The 9,956-nt window shown below is 44.1% G+C and overlaps 1 long non-coding RNA gene across 1 annotated transcript; it reads right to left on the bottom strand.

Annotated features, from left to right (window-relative positions):
- Positions 1–6,921: 6,921 nt before the first annotated feature.
- LOC137887649 (uncharacterized) lies at positions 6,922–9,356 on the bottom strand. The gene is made up of 3 exons (XR_011105064.1): positions 7,835–9,356; positions 7,439–7,511; positions 6,922–7,192 (listed from the first exon to the last, which is right to left on the bottom strand). It is a non-coding gene; the product is annotated as an uncharacterized lncRNA (long non-coding RNA).
- Positions 9,357–9,956: the final 600 nt, after the last annotated feature.

Genomic DNA, 9,956 nt, shown 5'->3' on the forward strand with positions numbered 1-9,956 from the left:
ACAGACAACCAGACAGACACTCCGCCTGAGACAGACAACCAGACAGACAATCCGAGACAGATAACCAGACAGACACTCCGACTGAGACACACAACCACACCGACACCCCGACTGAGACAGACAACTAGACAGACACCCCGACTGAGACAGACAACCAGACAGACACCCCGACTGAGACAGACAACCAGACAGACACTCCGACTGAGACAGACAACCAGACAGACACTCCGACTGAGACAGACAACTAGACAGACACTCCGCCTGAGACAGACAACCAGACAGACACTCCGCCGAGACAGACAACCAGACAGACACTCGACTGAGACAGAAAACCAGACCGACACTCCGACTGTGAGAGACAACCAGACAGACACTCCGACTGAGACAGACAACCAGACAGACACTCCGACTGAGACAGACAACCAGACAGACATTCGACTGAGACAGACAACCAGACAGACACTCCGCCTGAGACAGACAACCAGACAGACACCCCGACTGAGACAGACAATCAGACCGACATTCCGCCTGAGTGACACAGACAACTAGACCGACACTCCGCCTGAGTGAGACAGACAACCAGACCGACACTCTGCCTGAGTGAGACAGCCAGACAGACAATCCGCCTTAGACAGACAACCAGACAGACACTCCGCCTGAGACAGACAACCAGACAGACACTCCGCCTGAAACAGACAACCAGACAGAAACCCCGACTGAGACAGACAACTAGACAGACACCCCGACTGAGAAAGACAACTAGACAGACACTCCGACTGAGACAGACAACCAGACAGACACCCCGACTGAGACAAACAATCAGACAGACACTCCGACTGAGACAGACAACCAGACAGACACCCCGACTGAGACAGACAACTAGACAGACACTCCGACTGAGACAGACAACCAGACAGACACTCCGCCTGAGACAGACAACCAGACAGACACTCCGAGACAGATAACCAGACAGACACTCCGACTGAGACACACAACCAGACCGACACCCCGACTGAGACAGACAACCAGACAGACACCCCGACTGAGACAGACAATCAGACAGACACTCCGACTGAGACAGACAACCAGACAGACACCCCGACTGAGACAGACAACCAGACAGACACCCCGACTGAGACAGACAACCAGACAGACACTCCGCCTGAGACAGACAACCAGACAGACACCACGACTGAGTCAGACAACCAGACAGACACTCCGCCTGAGACAGACAACCAGACAGACACCCCGACTGAGACAGACAACCAGACAGACACTCCGCCGAGACAGACAACCAGACAGACACTCGACTGAGACAGAAAACCAGACCGACACTCCGACTGTGAGAGACAACCAGACAGACACTCCGACTGAGACAGACAACCAGACAGACACTCCGCCTGAGACAGACAACCAGACAGACACCCCGACTGAGACAGACAATCAGACAGACACCCCGACTGAGACAGACACCCCGACCGAGTGAGACAGACAACCAGACCGACACTCCGACAGTGTCACAGAGACACTAACATTCGGCTAATAAAACTAGCAAAGGACATTTTTCTACATAACACCACAGTCACAACAACCCTATCTGCTCTGTGATGGCGCGGCGGCCACAAAACACAACACAAGCACAATGCATATTAAAATAAATTGCTCTTACTGTTCGTAGCTCTCCTTCTGCGTTCAGGCTGTAGCGAGGACGTCCACGGCACTTCACAATGTATGAGGTGAAGAGGATTTCAAGCCTTCAATGTTTCACTCCTGCTGCAGGACCAGGGTCACAACAAAAATATCGGCTCCTTGATGGCACGGCGGCCAAAAAAGAACAAACTGCACAACACAAATAAACAATAAGGTGGCACAGCGGCCAGTTAACACAAGCAGCACAACACAAGCAGCACTACACAAGCAGCACTACACAACCAGTCTATAGCTGGTTCAACCAGTCTGTTAAGATGAAGACCATGGCACAAATGGAAATTAAACAACTGAATTTAGCTTTATCAGCACATGAGTAGACCAAATCATGAATATGAAGTTCAAATCAACAACATGTGCACTTGAAGTGGAGTCATCAATAACTCCAGTCTCTTGTTCAGTCTATCTCAGTTCATGTCATGCTCAGTCATGTTTTTTCTCTCTCTTTTTTATGTTTGTTAAATTTTCAGTAGCAAAACTAAATGATATGCTTATTATACATATTCCAAACAAAAACACTTTAAAAACTCTACAAAAATTATTTAAATTAATCATTTATTTTTGGGGGTTTTTGGTATTTTGGTCAGACACATATTCAACGCTGAGTGCCTTGTAATATGTGTGGTATTTGTTATAAATGTACATTGGTACATAGAGGGTGATAAAAGGCTGCACAGGGAGGGACTTAGGACCCAGGGGAATGAAGGTGAAAGAAACAGGAAGAGACGGAAGAGACGCCACACAAACAGCGGTTCACTGCTGGCTGCCCGGTGTTATGATTTAAGCAATGCATCTGTTGTTGTCATAGTTACGGCAGCTGTTGCAAATTGACACATTCGGCTGAAGGTCGCCAGTTAACAGGGTCCCTGTTTAAACCATAACACCGGTTCTTGTGCTAAAAATGTCCGCTTAATAATAAATAAAAAAAAAACTGCGTTAATGCGCGATATAATAATTGTTGAAGCTAATTAATTAATGCGTTAACGCGATATTAACTTGCCCAGCACTACTAAAAAGTTAACTTCACTTATAAAGAACATGATGAAGACCATGGCACTTCAAACAATGCAAGTGAAGAGGAATCTTTAAAAACAAAGTTTAAATAATCCTCTTATGGAAATAAAACATAACTCATCTACATCAGCACAATAGTGTAACAATTTAACTAAAGTATTACAATTTCCACCCCAGCAATGGGAACATCTGAGCACCTTCAACGAATGTAAAATCTTTCAGGGGTCTACCACCCAGACTAAAAGGACCAGAGACACATCAAACATGTCGCCTCAGAGATGACACGACCAACACAAGCAGGCTTTAGCTAGTTCAAGATAAAAACATGGCACAAATGGAAAGTAACAGTACCTATAGCGTGGGAATCTAGTCAGTCTCAGTATTAATAAGCTAATGTTCGGCTAATAAAGTTAGCAAAAGACATTTTTCTACATAACACCACGGTCACAACAAACATATCGCCTCAGAGATGACACAAGCAACACAAGCAGGCTTTAGCTAGTTCAAGATAAAAACATGGCACAAATGGAAAGTAACAGTAGCTACCTAGAGTGGGAATCCAGTCAGTCTCAGTATTAATAAGCTAATGTTCGGCTAATAAAGTTAGCAAAAGACATTTTTCTACATAACACCACGGTCACAACAAACATATCGCCTCAGAGATGACACAAGCAACACAAGCAGGCTTTAGCTAGTTCAAGATAAAAACATGGCACAAATGGAAAGTAACAGTACCTATAGCGTGGGAATCCAGTCAGTCTCAGTATTAATAAGCTAATGTTCGGCTAATAAAGTTAGCAAAAGACATTTTTCTACATAACACCACGGTCACAACAAACATATCGCCTCAGAAATGACACAAGCAACACAAGCAGGCTTTAGCTAGTTCAAGATAAAAACATGGCACAAATGGAAAGTAACAGTAGCTACCTAGAGTGGGAATCCAGTCAGTCTCAGTATTAATAAGCTAATGTTCGGCTAATAAAGTTAGCAAAAGACATGTTTCTACATAACACCACGGACACAACAAACATATCGGCTTAGAGATGACACGGCGGCCACACAACACAAAGCAGCACAACACAAATAAGAAGTAGTTATATCAGCTCTTACTGTGTGTAGCTCTCCTTCTGTGTCCTCAGCTAGCTTCAAACGTCTGCAGACCAGATGAAAACCGCGGCTGAAATGAGTCCAACGAATTAGCTAGCTAGCATTAGCAGTGTTGACAAAAAAATACGAAGTTTGGTTCATAACGAAATCTCCTCAGCTGGTGTCGTCTCTGCAAGCTCCTCTCTCGAAATGAACACAAGGCAGACCTCGAGACCTCATGACTTGATCAATTTGCCAATTAAATGAAAACAAAAATTGAAAAAATGGTTGTCACCTGGCAACGAGCTCTGAGCATGCGCATTGTTGTTTTCCAAAACTACCGGGGGTACATCCCAAGTCTCTTAATTGCATCCCCGTTTCCCTCACTTGCGTCCTTTCCTTGCGTCTTAGTCCCTCCCACCAGGGATGCATGGAGGAAACCATGCGAGGAGAGAGGAACGAGGAAATACGCTTTCCTTTTCGGCCCGAGCGCCCCCACCGGTGGGGTTAACGCATTCATCCAAAAATAATAAAAGAAAATAACTGGAATTCAGACGATAAAATCCCATGGATGACAAACATTAACAGTCTCAGAGAGGATCCAGGCTCTCAAAATGATGCCAAACTGCTGCATTTGGATAGATTGAACACTATTAGTGATAAAAGAAGTGAAATATATAATTATATAGTATATAAAATTACAATGGTACAGCTGGAACAAGATTACATTTTGGTTGACCTCATCTGACCTCTCTGTACTAGATCAAGATGTACTAGATAAAGCTTCACTTTATCAAAGTAAAAATTTGTATAGAGACCCTAAACATATAGTTCTATGATCTGGGAGAGCTTGAAAGCTCGTAGCTACATGATTTCTAAAAAGAAATATCCTGAAATTGTTAGTTTTTTTCTGTCGAAAATTAGAATTTTCAATTTGTGCTGTGTGCCATCTTAATTTACTCTTAACCAGTAACATATATACTGATATTTACACATATCAACACATCTCACAAGTGTTAGGGTTATTTTAATACCAAAATTATTAAAATAGCCCTTACCGTTGCAACGCTACTCTCATTATCCTATGGATATGCTATTTTCAAGCCGAGGGCTTAAAAATAGGGCTAGGGTCCAAGAGGTTTTAAGAGACATGAGCCGTCCTTTCCTCTGTTGCATCACATGAAGCTACGTTTGTTTCTGATGACGGAGGCCACTGATCACAGCTGATCACAGCTGAGCTGTCAATCGGCTTTAACAGCTGGAGAGACTTTTGAGAAGTTTGTGTCTGTTCACATGATCACTGTACTTAATAATAGTAACTAATACTACTAATAACTAATAAAGACACCCAGTAATCATCACTGTACCGGTGTTTTCTCTCTGTATACTGTTACATCTTTAACATACTGTGACCTGTTTATGAGCGCAGGATCGATTTGTAAGGCAGAATGCGTTTGTACGTTTTGAAATTCAGATTGTGACGTCATTATTAATTAACCCAAAATATGATTATGGTTTGTCTTGAATACTGGAATAAATGTATTAGGCTCAATGTTTCAGGTTCAATTTAAGGTATAAAACCCTCAGGAATGATCAGTCTCACGTGACTGAATGAAATGATGATAAATGATGTAAAAAGCTCTCTGACTTTAATTGTTTCCATAATAAAAGTTATTGAGGGAAATATCAGATCATGAAAAGACAAATCTTTCTAATAAATGAAGAAAGTTCTTTGTGGTCCATTGTTCAGACTACAATGAACATCTATTTAAACCAAACGGTGAATCAGAAAACATATCAAATATAAAGCTTGAGTTTAATCTGTGATCCGTCTTCACTCTGGTATGAAACTCCAGTCAGTCAGTCCGATCGGCTGCAGCGTCCAATCACATAACTGATGTGCTCGGGCTTCCACCAGACGGTCCGCGTGCTCATCGTCACCAAACCCAACGTGGCGTGAAGACGCAGACCGAGACCGAGGAGGTCCGGATCTGTACGAGACACAAACAGGAAGTGAATCACTTCTGTGAGGCTCACTCGTCTTTTATCAGAAGACAACGACGTCCTTCTGCAGCTCTTGGTATCTAGATGGGTTTTTTTTGCAATTTTCGCCAAAAAAAACATTTTACTTAAATGAACTCTGAGATCCTTTGTTCTTATTCTATTGTGTCTCTTGAATGCTGAGTTAACCTGTAATGCAGAGAAATATTCCTGTAACACAGCGATTCCCCATATTATTAAAAAAAGCCTTTATTGGGAAAAAGAAATGAGTTTTGGAAGAAGACTTTAGAGATCAAGATTTCATTTCTTGGTCTTTTGTTGCACTGTTGGCCGATGTTCTCCTGTTTTGTTCAAGTTGTCACTTTTAAAATGTTTTTTATTGAGAAATTAAATGTGCCTTTTGGAGAAAACATTTTTCTTATTGTCCTGTGTCTAATATGAACGGCTCCCTTATAACACCAGGAAGTAACGTCAAGAGGATTACTTTATCTAGAGGATTACGTTACTTTATCTAGAGGATTACTTTATCTAGAGGATTACTTTATCTAGGAACACAATAGAGTCTAAACAGCTGCTTCAGGCTTTGGTCTCGTTCAGAATTCTTCTTTCATGTTGTCGACATATTACAGTCAAAGGTTTATATACACACACACACACACACACACACACACACACGTTAGGGTCGTATGTCAGACTATTATATTGTGTAAAAAATTAAATAAAGAGTTGCTGCTGACGTTATTTAATGCCTCATATGTGAGGTTTCAAAATTACACTATTTTTGTATTGCATACTTGACCTGTTTAATATTTACATATTCTTTAAAAAAAAAAAAGTTTAAAGAAACCAGAACCAGAGCGAGGTGTGATGATGCAATGTGACTCTTATCTCTTCGATTGAGAATTTAATATTTGGTGATGTACGTATATCTCAGATCCCATTTGTTCAATCATGAAAAACTAAGACTTTGGGGTAGAAAGGTTTCCATCCATCCATGTGTGTCACTCTCAATGCTTTTGTCTCAACCTTTTCGGGTTCAACAGTCCCGTCTAGACCTGTTGGTGGGGAGCTGGGCTTTTGTGCAGTTCAATCAGGAGAGACAAGTGAATATAAAATTAAAAACAAGTAGTTAACATTTATTATGACAGATGATGCGTTCATGAGTTACGCAGAACTTCTTTGACGCTTGAACACGACGAGGAGATTTGTGATCCAGTTGCGATCGTCCCGAGCGGCAACAATATAAATCCCTCTCCGTGGAGTCCAGACACTGGTGGTGATGGTGGCTGATGAGGATGATGAGGTTGATGAAGCTGATGAATCTGCGAAGACTGGGCGGAGATGGGGAGGTGGAGGATTCCGTAACAGCAGCGTGAACGTACTGAAGGTAGAGAGACAATCGTATTTAAAGACAGACAGCGGCAAGATGATATGCTAATGATGTCCTTGTGCTATTGGCTAGAGACCAGTTGATCTAGACAGCCGATATCATGATTGACAGCCCCAAACAATAACAACAAGGAAATAATGTGTGCATGCATGCATGCATGAGGAGTGACGGCAGATGTATGGTAAATAAGCTATGGGCTTAGGCATGCATGAGTATAGTCTTCTTGTCTGAACTTACGCTAGAGCTTCATTTGTTGGAAGGTTTGGCTGATCTCTCTGGCCTGACTGCTGCTGCTGCTCCAGCTCTCCCCCTACAGGACACAACACATAAGACATATAATCTACGTTTTGATACACAACAGACTGAATATATACAGTATACAATATACTTCTTTTTGACACAATTAAGCGTTGCCAAACTCAAACTTTCCAAGACCTTTAAAATGTTTCCTTCATTCAAATAATTCCCTGCAGCTCCTACGAGGAAAACAAACTCGTTCCAGTGAAGCTAACCCACATGAAGCCGGACATAAATATGCAGCAGGATAGACGAGAGGAAAAGTAAGCATCACACAGGAAATCATCCAGTGCGAACAAACAACCGCGCAACACGTCGGCCAAGCGCGCGACTCACCTGGCTGCAGGGGTTCTGGCTGGATTTGTCCGCTTAGCTCCTCTCTTGGCCACGCTGGTCTCAGAGGACCCCTTCACTCCTGCTGGTTGGGCGATGGACTGCTTGGCAGCTCTCTGATTTTCAACCTCCGGTCGGTCCTGCCACCACCTCTGTTCTGAGCAAACAGGAAAAAGGGGCTTTAATGTGGACGAGCAGGTCGTTCCCAAAAGGCCATCATAACTGTTACCGTAGACAGAGACAGTGAGCACACTATGCAGACAGCTATGGCTTCCTTTGACCCGTCTGAATTTGGGTTGTCGTCATATTGAGCCAGCTGTGCCAGACCCCAAGAGACACAGGGCGTGGCCGTCCCGCGGCGTGGTCACCACCGCTAGCTGGCAAGCCTGTAAAAGAGACATTACACATACAGGAACATTACTTTTAACCCATCCAGGTGGCCGTGCTCCGACTTGTTTCCCAGTGTTCCACAATCTTTCCAATGTATTGGAGTGTGGACCAGAGTATCTATCCCCTTACAAAATCAAAAAACAAACAAACAAAACTAATAAAAGAAAAAAAAAAGAGCTCTATCATTTCGGTCACCTAAATTCTTTTACTCAATCCTGTTTCTTTCAAGTATTGTAGTACATTTCCTGCCCCCAAGGTTAATGCATCTTCTAGATTTAGTTCCTCAACTTCTGCTTTGCTGAATAAAATGGCTATCTTGTGCTGACTTTCTAAAGCTTGTTTTGCTAAATTATCTGCTCTTACATTTTCTTTTACCCCTCTGTGTGCTGGTACCCACATAAACGATACAAACAAACCCATATTCTTAAGTCGGAACAGTGTTTCGTATATTTTATTAATTAAATCCTGCCTGCTATGGGATGTGAATGATTCTAATGAGGATAATGCTGAACTGGAATCTGAAAAGACAATTACCTTTTTTATCCGAACCTCCTCTACCCACTGCAGTGCTGTTAAAATGGCCAACGTCTCAACTGTATAAAGAGACAAATCATCTGATGTTATCTTTTTGACTTCAAATTGCAAGGTTGGTATGGAGACCGACCGACCGACCGGCCGACACTCCGTCTGGGTGAGACAGACAACCAGACCGACAGTCCACATCAGTGAGACAGACAACCAGACCGACATTCCGCCTGAGTGAGACAGACAACCAGACCGACACTCCGCCTGAGTGAGACAAACAGACAAACACTCCGCCTGTGTGAGACAGTGAGACCGACCGACACTCCGCCTGAGTGAGGCAGTGAGACCGACCGAACGGCCAACACTCCGCCTGGGAGAGACAGTGAGACCAACCGACACTCCGCCTAAGTGAGGCATTGAGACCGACCGACACTCTGCCTAAGTGAGGCAGTGAGACCGACAGACCAGCCGACACTTCGTCTGAGTGAGACAAACAGACAGACACTCCGTCTGAGTGAGACAAAAGGACAGACACTCCGTCTGAGTGACGCAGACAGACATACACTGCGTCTGAGTGAGACAGACAGTCTGTTTGTCTCACTCAGGCGGAGTTTCGGTCTGTCTGTTTGTGTCACTCAGACGGAGTGTCTGTCTGTTTGTCTCACTTAGACGGAGTGTTTGTCTGCCTGCCTCATTCGGATGGAGTGTCTGTCTGTCTGCGTCACTCAGACGGAGTGTCTGTCTGTTTGAGTCACTCAGACGGAGTTTCTATCTGACAGCGTCACTCAAACGGAGTGTCTGTCTGTTTGTCTCACTCAGATGGAGTGTCTGTCTGTTTGTCTCACTCAGACGGAGTGTCGGCCAGTCCGTCGGTCTCACTGCCTCACTCAGACAGAATGTTGGTCGGTCGGTCTCACTGCCTCACCCAGGCGGAGTGTCGGCCGGTCTGTCGGTCTCACTCAGACGGAGTGTTGGCCGGTCGGTCCGACAGACACTCCGTCTGAGTGACGCAGACAGACATACACTCCGTCTGAGTGAGACAGACAGACCGACACTCCGTCTGAGTGAGACCGAACGGCCGACACTCCGTCTGAGTGAGACAGACAGACCAGCCGACACTCCGTCTGAGTGAGACCGACAGACCAGCCGACACTCCGTCTAAATGAGACCGACAGACCGACACTCCGTCTGAGTGAGACCGACAGACAAA

This window comes from Cebidichthys violaceus, unplaced genomic scaffold (genome assembly GCF_023349555.1).
Source record: "Cebidichthys violaceus isolate CVI_PGR_0920_01 unplaced genomic scaffold, fCebVio1.0.p SCAF_5, whole genome shotgun sequence".
NCBI lineage: Eukaryota > Metazoa > Chordata > Actinopteri > Perciformes > Stichaeidae > Cebidichthys > Cebidichthys violaceus.